The sequence below is a fragment of the Chrysemys picta genome, unplaced genomic scaffold (assembly GCF_011386835.1).
Source record: "Chrysemys picta bellii isolate R12L10 unplaced genomic scaffold, ASM1138683v2 scaf1, whole genome shotgun sequence".
NCBI lineage: Eukaryota > Metazoa > Chordata > Testudines > Emydidae > Chrysemys > Chrysemys picta.
The window spans coordinates 1,827,306-1,843,283 of NW_027052708.1; the positions used below are offsets into that span (position 1 = coordinate 1,827,306).

The 15,978-nt window shown below is 48.3% G+C and overlaps 1 protein-coding gene and 1 long non-coding RNA gene across 5 annotated transcripts in view; both read left to right on the forward strand.

Moving 5' to 3' along the window:
* The window catches only part of LOC135977481 (deleted in malignant brain tumors 1 protein-like), a 723,293-nt gene that overhangs the window by 185,732 nt on the left and 521,583 nt on the right, over positions 1–15,978 (forward strand). The window lies entirely within an intron of this gene.
* Positions 3,351–4,742, forward strand: LOC135977507 (uncharacterized). The gene is made up of 2 exons (XR_010594971.1): positions 3,351–3,434; positions 4,325–4,742. It is a non-coding gene; the product is annotated as an uncharacterized LOC135977507 (long non-coding RNA).

The following is a 15,978-nucleotide window of genomic DNA, read 5'->3' on the forward strand; positions in this document are numbered from 1 at the left end:
TACCTTATCCACAGGACCGGTTCCCCACCGTCGCCCGCAGCTCCTTCTCCACTACTCGAGCGCGTTGCACCGTTGTGCCCTCCGGGGTCGACCGAACCACGTCTCCGCCGAGGCCCCCGATGAAGTCACCGGTGAGCTCTGGGCGTCGGTCGTCATCGTAATCCGTCGGCCACCAGGAGGGATCCGGGCAAGGCTAAATTTCAGCCTCGAGCCCCACGTTGGGCGCCAAAACTGTTGCCGGCACAGAGTGCCCAAGGACAGCAACAGTGGGGTCCGTTGCCCGGTGTGCTTCGCGCCAATAAACACACCAGGGGTGGAGAAGCAAACAAAGTTTATTTGAGATCTCAAAGCGGTGCAAGGAGACTGGCACGTCTCAAATCAAGCACACCAACAGAAACAGTTTTTCTTCTTTTATACATTTTGCAGTCAAGCCTCATCCCCCCCTTCCCTTTCTAGCCCTCCCTTTCTCCCCCCCCCCCCATTCCTCCCTCTACCCATCCCTGGTAACAGTTACTAAGCAAATAAGAATTACATTTAAGCAGTTAAGTCATTCTTGGCAGCTATAAGCCTAGCTTGTTAGTAACTTCTTTAAACCGTTATCTTGTCCTTTTTCCCTTCAGCCAGAAACATGAAGGCCTCATTATTACCGCTTGATACCGGTGTGAGCAGGGGGTTGCACACAGATAACTGGTTGCTTACCTATTCCAATTGCACTTGGATTTTGAAGTTGATTAGAGTTTAAACATGGAAGGAGTTTGGTTCATTTAGGCCTAGTGCAGGAAGGCTTCATTGACACTTGTGATTTTCCACCCTCCCGAGTTACCTAGGGTGATGCCTAGTGACGTCAACACTTGCTTAAGGGCCTGGGTTCTGACCTTTTGGCTCAGCCCCTGCTTACGGGCCTGAGCCCCTGTGTGTCTGTTGTCCCAGAGTGCCGCCGGACCCGGACCGATGGCGGACTGTAGCGAGGCGGTGGGACACCCCACAGCCCCGCTGAGGGCCGAACCTCGGCCAACACTACTACAGGCCCCCTGTGACTTCCCCTCTCCTGTTCCATGATACACAGCTCTAGTTAAAAGGGCCACCTGCGCTGAAGAGACGCTGTTGGTGCCAGGGGCTGAGCATGGTGTTTGCTGTTTCAGAGGGAGCTTCTCCGGGGGGGTCTCAGCTGGATTACGATAATGTGGAGGAGCCTGCCTTGAACGACGTCCCCCAGACTCCAGACAGCCGAGGTGAGCAGTGAATCCGCCTCCTGGAACCAACGTCACCCTGACTGAAAACTAACTTTATTTCCCAGTAGGGACAATAGTGGTTTGTTAAGAAAACCAGGAAGTTCACCCACCATTATTGTCTATTGGTGTAACGCTGGGGGCACTGACCAGGTGCATTACAAGAGCTGTGTGGAGGCCCAGCGGTAGGGAAGCGTGTGTGTCCCAGGTCATGACAGAGGCCCATTGCAGGGACTGAAGGAGCAGTTTCCTCATGAGCTGCCCACATGGTACTTGGCTCAGGCCACTGACCTGTGATCCTCACTGCCATGAGCACGAGGAATAATCACTATTTGTAAAGATGATGCACCAAAGCAGAGACCTTTAGATAGCGGTAATGTTCCCTGCCAGCCTTTCCTGGCATGCAGCTATGGCAGCTTATATACATCTGTGTCAGACACGCTGGGACAGGGGGGTGGGCGGGACATAGAGATTTTACACTCGAGGGCCCATGTCCCACCCTTATTAGCTGGCTCAGCTCCCATTGGTGTCAGTACATTGGAGACTGATTGCAGTTTATGGGGTAAACGTTATCAGGAGAACGCATTGAAAAGACATTTTAAAAATAATGTCAAGTTTAGGAAACTGGAGACAAACTCTGGACAATTCCAAGTCATTTACATTTGTAATTGTTGTAACCAAATGCCTCGTGGAACAATCCCTCTGGACTAGATCCCAGTCACCTCTTTCTAGAACTCCCCCTTCCCCTCGTCATCTGGGAGCTCTAGGATCCACTCAACCAGCTATTGAAATGTATCAAATCAGTGTGATCTGTAAAACCCCTCAATCTGAGGAGGGCTTGTCTTACATCCCTGAGGGTGGAAGTTAAGTCACTGAGAGATCCCCAGGGACCAATGAGGCTGGTGCATCTGCAGCTTGTAGTTTATTTCTATCTTCACTGTGAATCTTCTCTTAATTACTTCACATCTTCACATCAGATGCCCCTGCCCTTCCTGGAGATGTCACAGGGGATGGTTATGATGATGCCAGAGAAGTGTCTGACACTGAAGGTGACCCTTGTTTGGGGCAGAATAATGAGAAAGGCACTGGGGAGAATGACAGGGATTCACAGACAGGTGAGTGGAGATCTGTTTGCACTTCACACTGTCTCTGCATAATAGAGTAGCTGGAAATGTGGGGTACGCAGCAAGGGAACAGCTCTGGCCAACCCAACGCCTGTGAGACAAATTCTCCTTCCCTTGTCTCTCCATTCCCTCAAAGCAGAGGCTTCAGTGCCTGCCATGGGGAGAGGAACAGCAGGGTCCCTGCTGGGTGGTACTTTGTGATCAAACCAGCAAGATACCTAGGATCCTTCTGCCTCTAGCTTCCAAATCTTGTGTGGCTGCCACGCCCTGGATGTGCTGGATTCCCACCAGTTCACTGGGCGTGTATCTTTTGGGCAGAATCCTATACACCAAAGTCCTGTTACTGCTGCACTAGTGATAAAGAGCCCATGACACGTCCTGTAAAATCTGGGATGGGATTTGCCCATTGTCCTTGGCCAATATCTCTAGTCTTTTCCCCATTGTGTCATGAGCAGAGACACCATCAGCCACCCCAGAGGAGGTGCAGTGGTGATGAAATGTGCATTGATTAGTACTTGATAAGAATAACATGCTAATGTTCATTGCTGGGCAGAGTGAAACTTACAATGTTCTTAACTAAGCGCTCCTTGCTGGTAAGTGCTTGGGTTTTGTAAATGAAGTGACAGGTAGTTACAGCTGGCACTTGGCAACTTTACCTGCTCTGGAAACAAAAGGTTTTAATCTCCAGACTATGTATAGAGATGATGGATTAGAACTTGTCATAGACCCAAGACTGAAGGGGGAACGATTCCCATCCATACTGTAGAACAGAGGTTCTCAGACTGGGCAGCACAGAATATATTCTGGGGCGGCATGAGAAGCCAGAGCAGAGAGTGGTGGCTTTGTCCGGGTGCCCAGTTTTGAAGTCAGCTGTCATAAACAGACAGTTAAAGGTTAGCTCCTCTTTTACTTCTAAAGGGTTAAGAACCCCACATAACCTAGCTGACACCTGACCAAAAGGATCAATAAAAAGATAAGATATATAAAAAAGGGAGGGGGGAAATCAGATTTTTGTCTGTTCAGTAAGTGTGTGCCGGAGTGAAGGATCCAGGAATCAGCCATCTAACTTTTCTTAAAAGTAGTATTAGAGAAGAAATCTCTCAGATTACTTTTATTTTCTTTTGTGACTTCTTTTTGCATAAGAGGGAGAATCAAATTTGTGTAACTAAGGTTTTGCCCAGAGGGACATCCTCTGTGTTTTAAACCTGTTGTCTGTGAGATTTCCTTGCATGCTAATCTCACAGAGGTATCCCTTTCACACTTTTTCTTTAATTAAAAGTTTTCTTTTTAAAACCTGATTAATTTTTCTTTGTTTTAAGATCCAAGGGTTTTTGGATAGGTGTTCACCAGGGAATTGGTGAAGAAGTCTCTCCAGTCTACCCAGGGAAGGGTTATAGGAACTTGGGAGGGAGATACTTTGGGGGAAGAGAAACTCCAAATGGTCCTTTCCCTGTTTATTGTTTAAATCATTTGGTGGTGGCAGAGGAGTACCAGGTTTTAACCTAAGCTGGTAAATAAACTTAGGGGTTATCTCATGCAGGTCCCCACATCTGTACACTAAAGTTCAGAGTGGGGGTGACACCTTGACAGCAGCACTGCCACCAGCAGCAGTGCAGAAGTGAGGATGTCATGGTCTGGTGTTGCCACTCTCACTTCTCCGCAGCTGCTGGCAGCAGTGTTGCCTTTGAGCTGGGTGGCTGGAGAGTTATATGCTTAAATGGCTCTTCTTGATTCAATGCCCTACTGTTTTTCATATTTACTGAAAGTTGCATGTTGATTTTTTTTAAAAATTGGTATATGTACTTGTGTGGTGGGGAGGGGAGGTGTCAGTTACTATGGATACAAAGAAAGGGGCCACAATCAAATAAGTTTGAGAACCACTGCTGTAAAGTGCACTCCACCTTGCTTTGCAGCTGCACATAACCATTGAATGGATCCATGGACTGTATGTATCTCCCTTGGTGTTTTCAGGTTGGAGTCTGCACTCGCTAAGGAGTGAAGTTGTCTCTGGGATGGAGAAGGAAACCCCGTCCCTGCCTCCTGGAGACACAGGTTATGATGATGTGGGACATGGTGACTCAGGGGATTCAATATCATAACAATTTGATTGGACAAAATAACCCTGTGATGATGTAAACGCTTCAACTCTTTCTCTCAGAAATGATGGCCTAGAGACAGTCCCTGCTTGGTAGATAGACGAAGCAGGTGTTTTTATAGGATTTGTGTGAAATTGCAGGAAATACAAGAATGAGTGGGAAAAGGTTCATAAGCTTTCTTTGTATAATTTCCCATCATCTGGAGAGTGTGTAAGTTTCCTGCTTTTTTATGCCTATAATTTCTTCAGCTTGAATTTGTGCCCTTTTTTATTAAATCCTTTCTGAAAGTCTTCCCCGTAGTGGATGTTTTTCTTGCCAGATGAATTGTGCAGTTTCCAGGGCTCACCACAGGGAGAGGCTGAGATTAAACAAACCAAGAGACAAGGGAAGGCCACCTCTGGGTATGGCTGGCTGTTTGATAGCAGGCTGGGTTTACACATCAGGCATGTGGTAAAAGTGAGAAACCAGGTAGAAAACATTCTGAGATGAGCAACATGGTTGTTCCTGAAGCAAATTCAGATTTGAAACTTTCATTGAATCCAAAGAGATAAATGGAAAATTATCCATGGGTAATTCACACCAAAAATTAAACAAACTGTGAAAAGATTTCCCAGTTAGCAATAAATGCAGAGAATGAATATTTCTGCTAGGACTATTTGCTGCAAGGACTATTAGCTGTTTGGCAACAAATCGCTACAATTGTTGGTTGAAGCAAATCTGCATCTTCACCAACCTGTAATTTAAATACAGTTGGTGCAATAGCTATTACTGTTTAAGTCTGTCTTTATAGAGCTCGTATCTGTCAATTGTAGCGTTATATATATGTAAAATCACACATTCTTATATATATATGTGTGTGTGTGTGTGTGTGTATAAAATGTGTAAGTGCTCCCCAGGGAGTTTCACTGTAAGTAAAAGTGCTCTCGTAGTGGGATGAGCTCCTCATACTATTAAAAGTACTCTCACAAAATTGTCCCATTGGTCCATGATAAGCTTCATGCCCTGGAGGTTGCATGAACCATAGAAAGGAGCAGGGCAGGGAGAAAAATCTATTAATTTCTTTTCCTATTTTAACGAAATTGCTTTCTTTATAACCCCAGCCAAGGAGGAAAGCAGGATGAGTGGGCAGCAAATGTACTGGGCCTGATTCTCCTGTCACCTATGGGGGGGAAAATTGAACTAACTCTGCTGAAATAAATGGAGTTTTACCTTAGTGAAAAACTGGTGTAAGTGAGATCAAGATCGAGCTTGGTGAGGCTGAAGGGACGATGAGCTTTCAGGTCTCCTGCCACCCCACCCTGTAAATATATTTGAAAATGGCTGACACATTTGCAATGTGGCCTATTCCAAAGGTAAAAACATGCTTTTCAGTAGTATTTTTGAGCCTCAAGGGAAAGTCATCTCTGGTACCACAGGTTTAGCAACAGCCAGAGACAGGATGAACTCTTCCATCAAAGCAGTTAGCATTCCAGAGAAAGTTGTGATACAGCATGGCCAGAGGGCAGCAGGAGAGTGATCAATGGGAGATATGTAAGCCCCAGGATGAGGAGAGCCTTATTCCCTGTAGAGGAAAGAGAGGCTGCTACAGTTTAATTAGAGCACCTGAAGCCAATTAAGCCAATTAGAGCACCTGAAGCCAGTCACCTGATAAAACTCCCCTGTTTCAATCAGACAGTTGGAGGAATTGAAGTAGAGTGGTTTGGTGTTGGAGCAGAGAGCAGTTTGGAGGAGAGCAGTTTGGAGGGAAGCAGAGGAGAGTTTGGAAAAGTGCTGTGGTGGGCCAGAAGACCAAGACCCTAGGTAAAGGGAAACCCGGCTTGTACAGAGCAGAGGGACTCCACAAACACAAATGGTTGGGAGAAATCTTACCCAAGCAGAGAGAGGGCAGGAAGCCCCACAAGCTGAAGGGCCGGAGAGGGAAATAGCCCAGGGAAAGGAATCACTAGTTCAAGTGGTTTGCCACTATCCCTAGGGCCCCTGGGTTGGGAGCTGGAGTAAAAGACGGGCCCGGGTCCCTCCTCTCCACTCTCCTTCTCTGGGATACTAGTGGGACAGTTAATACCCCAGATAAGGGGTGAGAAACGGCACCCTGAACACTCCCACAAGAAGAGAAAGCGCGGGACCAATCATAGTAGTGCCAGCAATTTGCCACATGTGGTGTCAGAGGTGGGATCACGCACTGTGGACTTAAACCAGGGTTAGCCAAAATCCTCCCATCCCCAAAATGGATGACATAGTCAAGGTCCTAATACAAGCCACTGCGGCCCAGCAGGAGACTACCCCCAGCTGAAGGCAGAGATCCTGGCCAGATCCGGAGTAACGACGGCATTGCGAGCCCAGAGGTTCCATGAGTGGCAGTATACAGAGGACAAGGCACCCCGATCACAATTGTTTGACCTGATCCACCTGACCCAGAAATGGCTGTGCCCTAAGGTCCTCAGCTCTGAGAAAATGATGGAGCTCCTGGTACTGGACTGGTATATGAGAGGGCTACCACCAGGCCTCCGGGCCTGGGTTGGCCAGAATGATCCCTCTACCTATGATGAGTTGGTCTCCCTCGTGGAAAGACAGGTGGCAGCCCATGAACTGTTCCAGACCCCAGAGGGTGAGACATGGCAAACCAGGAAGCCAGTCCCAAACCCAAGGCCCCAGACTGTTGAGAACTCCAGGACTACCATAACTGGGAGGAAAGACACCGAAGAATGGCCCGAGGCCAAGAAGGGACCTGGGGTTTTGGGAAGAGAGGGCTGGGGGGGCCGGCCAAATAGCCCCAGCCAGAGGGCGGCAACTGGGGTAAGGGGTCGGTGTTACGAGTGTGGAAAATTGGGTCATAAAGCAGCCCAATGTCCCAGCAAGGAAGAGCCTAGCAGTGCAATCTGGGGGATCACGGGGAGTAATGTGGCCTAATTGACCTGCTAGGGGTCACAATGACCCCACATGAGTATACGAGGTCGATAAATGAATGGTATTGAGACCATAGCATTAGTGGATTCTGGGAGTGCTGTCACACTGGTCTCGGGGAAGTTGGTGGGGCAAGACCAACTAACCACAGGGGTAATGTCTGTTCATGGCACCGTAAATTTTTACCCACAATCTCAGTATGGATTGAGATCCAGGGAACACTACCAGGGTAACTGCAGGGGTGGCCCCAGGCTCCCCTACCCGGTCTTAATTGGTAGGGACTTCCCAGGGTTTGGGAGCCTACTTCCCCCAGTAGAGCCAGAGGAGGGTAGCAACTCCCGGGCTGAGACCGAGGCACCTACAGATAGCCTCACCCCAATTTTTGCCAGATTTGCCCTAGAGTTATTTTCATCCCCCGGGAAACCCCGAAAGTCTAGGTGGGAAAGGAGGGCAGATAAAGGATGAGGGACCAGGATTCTAGCAGGGAACCAAAAAGCCTCCCTTGTTGGTAGGTGAGGAGGAGGCCAGGAGACAATTCAGCCAGTGAGGACTCGGAGGCGGTTTCTAGCCCAAGTAGGAGCAACCCAGGGGGCGGAATTGAAATAGGACACCTGAAATTAGGTCAGATCGGTACCGCATGTGAGAATTTCGGACAGGACCAAGCCAATGACCTGTTATATGCAAATGTGAGGGAGGAGGTAGTGGAAGTAAATGGCGTACCCAGGGAGGGAAAGACCAAAGGCCCAAGGCCATATTATGTGTTCAAACACAATCTGTTGTACCGGATAGCGCAAATATGAGGGGAAGAAGTAGAGCAGCTCTTAGTCCCACGGAAACACACAAGAGCAGTACTAGAATTAGCTCACTGTCATTTATTTGGGGGACATCTAGGAGTAGACAAGACACTGGATAGAGTCCTAAGAAGGTTTTACTGGCCAGGAATATGCGCGGAAGTCCTACGCTATTGTTCCTCCTGCCCAGAATGCCAGTTGCATAGCCCCCGACCTCACTTGCGGGCCCCATTAGTACCTTTGCCTATTATTGAAGTCCCTTTCGAGAGGATAGCCATGGACCTAGTGGGCCCGCTAGAAAGATCAGCATGGGGCCACCGAAACATACTAGTCATCCTTGACTACGCCACATGGTACCCAGAAGCCATTCCTTTAAGAAACCCCACATCCAAGGCAATAGCAAAAGAACTATTCCAGGTTTTTGCCAGAGTGGGCATCCCTAAGGAGATCCTGACTGACCAAGGAACTCCCTTCATGTCGAAATTAATGAAGGACTTATGTACCCTGCTCCACATCCAGGCCCTACGGACCTCAGTTTACCATCCACAAACAGATGGCCTGGTCGAGTGGTTTAACCGTACCCTTAAAAGTATGATCCAGAAGGTGGTAGCACAGGATGGAAAAGACTGGGATACCCTTCTACCGTACCTAATGTTTGCAATACGGGAAGTTCCCTAGGCATCTACCGGTTTCTCTCCCTTTGAGCTACTATACGGATGCCACCCATGCGGAATATTGGATATCGCCAAGGAGGATTGGGAAGAACAACGCAACCCAGGAAAGAATGTCATTGAGCACGTGACACAGATGAGAGAGCGAATAGCTCGAGTAACCCCCATAATACGAGAACATTTGGAAAAAGCACAAGAGGCCCAATGGACATACTATAACCATTGGGCAAAAGTATGGAGTTTTCAGCCAGGAGAACGGGTGATGGTGCTAGTGCCGACAGCAGAAAGCAAATTCCTGGCCAGCTGGCATGGGCCGTATGAGATAGTGGAAGCCATTGTGGAGGTGGACTATAAGGTCAGGCAACCAGACCACCAAAGGTCAGAGCAGATCTACCACGTCAACTTACTGAAGGCCTGGCGTGACCGAGAGACATGCCTGGTCATTCAGGGAGCTCCTCCCCAGACAGACGACCTACAGGGGCAGGTGAGGATATCCCCCGAATTAACCCCAGAACAATGAACAGAGGTCATTGATATGATCCAAAGGAACCAAGACGTGTTCTGTACACTGCTGGGCCGTACAACACTGGTCCAACATCATATCGTCACCAGTCCGGGAGTAAGAGTGAGGTTAAGACCATACCAAATACTGGAAGCTAAAAGGGAAGAAATTAGGACGGAAGTGAAGAAGATGCTGGAACTCAGGGTTATTGAAGAATCCCACAGCCAGTGGTCCAGCCCTATCGTCCTAGTCCCCAAACCTGACAGCACCCTGAGGTTTTGCAACGACTTCCAGAAGTTAAATGAAGTGTCCCAATTCGATGCCTATCCGATACCACGCATCAACAAGCTAGTTGATCAATTAGGCAAGGCCGGATACCTAACCACCCTGGAACTGACCAAAGGATATTGGCACATTCCCCTGCCAAGGATGCCAAGGAGAAGACTCCCTTCTCTACACCCGATGGCCTGTTCCAATACACTGTCTTCCCTTTCGGACTCCCTGGGGCCCCTGTAACATTCCAATGACTTATGGATAAGTTGCTGCGACCCCATGCCAAGTATGCCGCCACCTATTTAGACGACATAGTCATCCATAGCCCTGACTGAGAAACACACCTAGGAAAAGTAAAAGTGGTGCTAGATGCCCTTCGGAAGGCCGGCCTCACTGCCAACCCTCCCAAGTGCGTGATAGGGCTAGCTGAGGTCAGATACCTTGGGTATGTAGTAGGGAGAGGCTTGGTGAAATTCCAATGGAACAAAGTGGAGGCAATACAGGGTTGGCCTCGACCGGTCCGCAAAAAGCAGGTCAGAGCATTTCTAGGGAAAGTACGGTACTATGGGAGATTCATCTCTCATTTCGCCAGAAGAACAGGGCCATTGACGGACCTGATAAAAGCTCGGGGACCCGAGATAGTAAAGTGGACTGATGCAGCGGAAGACGCATTCGCAGATTTAAGAACAGCCCTTTCCTGTCATCCAGTGCTCATAGCCCCAGACTTTGAAAAGGAATTCGTCCTACAAACAGATTCCTCAGAGGTAGGGCTAGGAGCCATCCTTTCACAGATGGAAGGGAGGAGGAACGCCCGATCCTGTGCCTCAGCCGGAAACACTTCCCCAGGGAACAAAAGTACGCCGTTGTTGAAAAGGAATGTCTGGCAGTAAAATGGGCTATGGAGACTCTCTGCTACTATCTATTGAGACAGCAGTTTACCCTTGTGACAGACCACGCCCCGCTCCAGTGGATGCACAGAAACAAGGAGAAGAATGCGAGAGTGACTAGATGGTTCCTGTCCTTGCAACCCTTCCATTTCCGGGTACAGCATAGGGCTGGAAGCCAACACGGCAACGCTGATGGCCTGTCATGACAGCACTGCCTCTCATCCCAAGTAGCCCAACCCCATGGCGATGGGGGGATATGTGATACAGCATGGCAAGAGGGCAGCAGAAGAGGGGGGAGGGATAGCTCAGTGGTTTGAGCATTGGCTTGCTAAACCCAGGGTTGTGAGCTCAATCCTTGAGGGAGCCATTTAAGAATCTGGGGCAAAATCAGTACTTGGTCCTGCTAGTGAAGGCAGGGGGCTGGACTCGATGGCCTTTCAAGGTCCCTTCCAGTTCTAGGAGATGGGATATCTCCATTAATTTTAAATATGGGAGATGTGTAAGCCCCAGGATGAGGAGAGCCTTATTCCCTGTAGAGGAAAGAGAGGCTGCTACAGTTTAATTAGAGCACCTGAAGGCAATTAAGCCAATTAGAGCACCTGAAGCTAGTCACCCAATAAAACTCCCTTGCTTCAATCAGACAGGTGGAGGAGTTGAAGCAGAGAGCAGTTTGAAGGCGAGCAGAGGAGAGTTTGGAAAAGTGCTGTTGCAGGCCAGAAGACCAAGACTCTAGGTAAAGGGAAACCTGGCTTGTACAGAGCAAAGGGACTCCATAGGCACAAAGGGTTGGGAGAAACCTTACCCAAGCAGAGAGAGGGCAGGAAGCCCCACAAGCTGAAGGGCCGGAGAGGGAAGTAGCCCAGGGGAAGGAATCACTAGTTCAAGTGGTTTGTCACTATCCCTAGGGCCCCTGGTCTGGGACCCAGAGTAGAGGGTGGGCCCAGGTCCCTGGAATATTAGTGGGCCTCTGGGATACTAGGGGGACAGTTAATACCCCAGATCAGGGGCGAGAAACAGTGCCCTGAACACCCCCACAAGAAGAGAAAGCACAGGACCCATCATAGTAGTGCCAGCAATTTGCCACAATGTGTATTTAATTGGAATGTACCAATGAGAAGAATGGTCTTGTAACTAAAATTATCAAGAGATGTGGGCTCTGCCCCTGCCTGCCACAAACCATCCAGCTGATCTTGGCCGAGACACTTAAGCTGAATTTTTTTGAAATCTGGGCACTCAAAGAAGCAAAAGGAGCACATCTGAAAACCAGGGCACTTGTTCAAGTTCTTCATTTTATGCCCTCCACTATCAGAAATGAAGGCCTAGAACTATTGGGAATCCAGGGATGGGTGGGTGCATCCTGGCCCACAGGTGAAGAACCCTCCCCCTGCCTAAGGGGAGGAGCTACTGAACATAGGGCTCAAGTAAATACAGAGGACAAGTAATGAGAAAACAGGGACAACAGGAAGGGTTACAGTTTCAAAATCAGGGATCCAGATGAGGACACTGAGCAGAGAACCCCTCCTCAGAGGTGTCTAGGGAGCCAGCAAATGTGGCCCAGAGAAACTCTGCCTGGATCTTGAAACCAAGCCAGGAGCAGAAATAGGCTCCACAGTTGCAGAGCACCTCCCAGTACAGCATCCTCCTCTGGGTGTGGTGGATGGACACCTGAGCCAGTGCCAGGAGGAAGTTGATGAGAAGGTTTTGTGACTTCATCGGGCCATGGCTGGGGTATACATATATCAGAAGGTGCAGGGAAAAGTGTAGCTGGAACCTGAGGAGAAGGTTCTGGAGGAGCCAGAAAAGGGGCTGCAACCTGGCACACTGAAGGTAGACATCTGCCAGGGGTCTCCCTGATGCCACAGAAGGGGCAGGTTTGGGGGAGGGGAGGGTCAACCATGCCAAATACATGCCTGTGCTCACAGTTCCATGAAGGAGCTGCCAGCTGATATCCCCGGTGGGCCAGTCTGTAATTCACCTTGGTCCCATGGCCCACCGGGGTTCCTCACCCTTCACTGATGATTAAAGTTCCTGCCACTTAGTGTCAGGGAGGGACATGAGGGTGAGAAAATGAAAATATGGAGCACGAGTGCATACAGCTGTTCCCTAGGTGCGGTTCGGAAATGAACTGGCTGCAAGTCACACAACTGGCTCAGGTTATTCAGAGGAGGGGGGTGGGCTCTTGGGTCAGGGACCCGATAACAAGGCCCAAAGGGCCAAAAGTGAAAGGTGGGCAGGGAGCACCTTCCCGCAGGACCCTCTCAAGAAAGATCCGACAGGTTGGCAGTAAGACTGCCCTCAGCTCTTGGAGTACATGCGTTGGGGTATGGGAAGTGAAAAGCCCCATGCTGGCCAGGCTCAGGGAGCAGAGGGGAGCTCTAGCCTGAGTCCTGCGAGGCTGCAGGCCCTGAGTGGAAGGGCCTAGCGGGTGCAAGGGGCCGTAGGGGAAGCGGCCCAGGGAAGCGGACAGACGAGGGGAGAGTAGGAGGACAGCAAGGCCGCCGCCAGAGGGTCCCTGGGTGGGGACCCAGAGTAGAGGGCGGGCATGGGTTCCCCCCTACCCCCTTGCAGTACATCTAGCCATTGGCTGTAGGGAGCGGCCAGTACAGACCACGCCAGATCCCTGACAGGAGGGATTAGACTTTGGGGGGGTGTGGTTGACTACCGTGGCTGGACGAGGAGACTGCCGATTGACCCCCCCCGGAAGGGGATGTGGAAAGACAGAGGGGCACTGCCGGAGGGCAGTGGTCCCGAAGAGGACGCCGCGAGTTGGTGAGCGACGTGGGCTCAGACATGCCAACCGAGGGCGAGACGACGGACGGAACACCACCAGGAAGGGGCGCTCCACTGGACTGAGCTAATTCCCAGAACAACCAGTAGGAGGCACCACGGTGGTGAGTCCCAACCCCGTTACAGTGTCAGAGAAAAACAGAGTTCTCACTCTCAGGTTGGGTGCAGCAAGTCAGATACTTTATTATCTCTAGCAATTGCATGGAAGGAGAGAGCTAAACAGGTCTCTCAATAGGTAAACAATTACAGCAAGCATTTCTACCTTTTGTTACAGACAATAATGGGCAACAGCTGCATTTTGTTTATACATAGGTCATCCTGATATCTTATTTTTATCACCTCTATTTAGACTATAGTCTACATTCCATACTTATCTAACACAAGGTTGCAACAACTTCTCACACAGTTCTTTCCCACTCACCTCACACAATCCTCGCTTCTAAAAATTTTGCTTTATTAGGATTACAGCTAGCCTGACTCTTGCTCACATAAGGGGACTGTTTGAATATGAAATCCCCTTCAAATCCCTGTCAGTTCTTTCTCTACTTCCACACACCCCTCTTTTGTGCTTCTAGCACAACTAACATTCTTAAACCTCCATTTGCATCAAGCCTTGGATGGCAGATTCTACATCAAATACTTCAATCTAAGGGGTTGTTGTACAATTTTAGTCACAAAGCACAATACATCATACTTAGTACATAAAGTAGACACTCTATAAACTATATGAAAGGCATACTTTTCAACTTGATATATATTTTGAAGCATATGAATTTGCCCTTGTAATTCAGAGATTCTTTGAACCTCTGGTAACAGTGAAAGCAAATTTTGAAATGAATCAGGTACTAAACTAATCCAATTAAAGGATATCTGAACCCTAAGGGCTTGTAAAACTCTATCCACAGGCCAGTAAATAATATGGTTGCCTGAAGAAGTAGTAAGATTAAAATGTATATCTCACACCGTGGTGGTTTTAACATGTACACAGCTATCATTAGCTTGAAAAAGTAGGTGTCCTGTCAGGGTAGTTCCTAGTCCCCTACCCTCCCAGCAAACATTGTCATGAACAGTGACAACTTTCCCTGGCTTCAGTTTATATATACACTGAAGCTGTGGAGGTTGTAATGGCCAAAATGTCCATTGACTCCCTATCCCCATCCAAATGTCGGGTGTTATTCCAGGAGCACTAACAACAAATCAGCTAGGCATTACCACATGGTCTAATTTCCCAGATGTCATGGTGAATAATCCAGTCCCACATGCATCCTCCCCATGGACCCGGCAGGATTCGGTATGTGGGAGCCCACATCCCTCCTATCGGCCCATATGCTTGGGAGGAGCACTGTGAGTATATACAACTCTATCCTGAAAATCTCCAAGTATATCTCCATGGCCACAGATCAGATGGTACTCCTGAAGTGTCTGTAAGGGCAGTGGGCCATGCCTCATGCTCGAGATCACTCCGAGTGGCCATCAGCTCGTCATTCAGGAATTGTGAACATGCCAAATCCCACTTCAATACCTTCCCAGTCTCAGTGACATTCAATACCATCTCTGTCCACAAATCCTGGTTATTGAACTAAGGGCAGAAATAACATGTAATTCACCAACTCCAGCTTGCACCTGGGTCATCTGTGCTCCAGTAATAAGGCCAGTGGCCTTTTCTAGTTGCCCTAATTTCTCATCATGTTATTGGCTTTTAAAAATATTCCAAATTGCTGCTGCACTATTTGCGCCATCCCATAGGTGTCCAGCTAAGCCTCTTTTCTTCCTAGAGGAGACCTGTGCCCTTTGCTCTGCTAGCCAAATAGCAGCTCCCTTGGAGCAATTTGAATACATGAAAGTGATTTGAAAGCTGGATAGGGGCAGGGTAAATTTTATAGTCCCTAATGGGGATTAATCACAGTCTATCGATATCCTAATGCATCTCTCTTTGGTGTAGTACTATACCACATCTGTTGGTTGTACACCTTTATATACTTCCGAGAGGCATTGGCATTAATGGCATAAGAGGGGGTATATTGCAATAGGGTACAGGTTACATTATTAGTTACTGGGATCATTTCAGTACAAGTAAAACTTCCAGTGGCAGAACACACTCTCTGGGTATGAGTCTGATTATTTACTAATTGGGTAACCAAAACAATAAGGACCCCTTCCCCCAATACACTACAGATCCCTGGAATGGCCATTATGTCAAACCCATTATAAAACCTTAATTTCAAATTCTTGAAGCTCATTTGTAGTGATGTCATATACTTTTATCTCCTCTGACCAGTCTTTTTCCACTCAATTGTTTGCTTATATGGGATATCCTGAACTTTAAAAATATTTTTTTTTCAAACAATATTTAAATAAATCACTAAAGTGTGAAGGCCTTGGCCATTGGTTTTTATCAGATATATGGCAGTGTCTGTATTTGGGTGTGTTACAGGGGTAATAGTATAATGGAGGAGATGGCAGGGGCAGTGGCAACAAGGTGCCTTTGGTATTTGTCATTTAAAATCCAGTTAGGGAGGGCAATACATGCTGAAGGTACTTATCCAAAAACACAGGGCACAGCCTGTAGAATAAACCCCAAAATCCAATCAATACCACATTCCCAAGCATGGGTCCCACAAGTTCCTTCCTACCAGTGTATAATTCTTTGTTTCTTCACCAGGGTCAGTTCTTAATGTCTTTTGTGGTCAGGAATCCCTGGACTTTGGTGGTTTCAG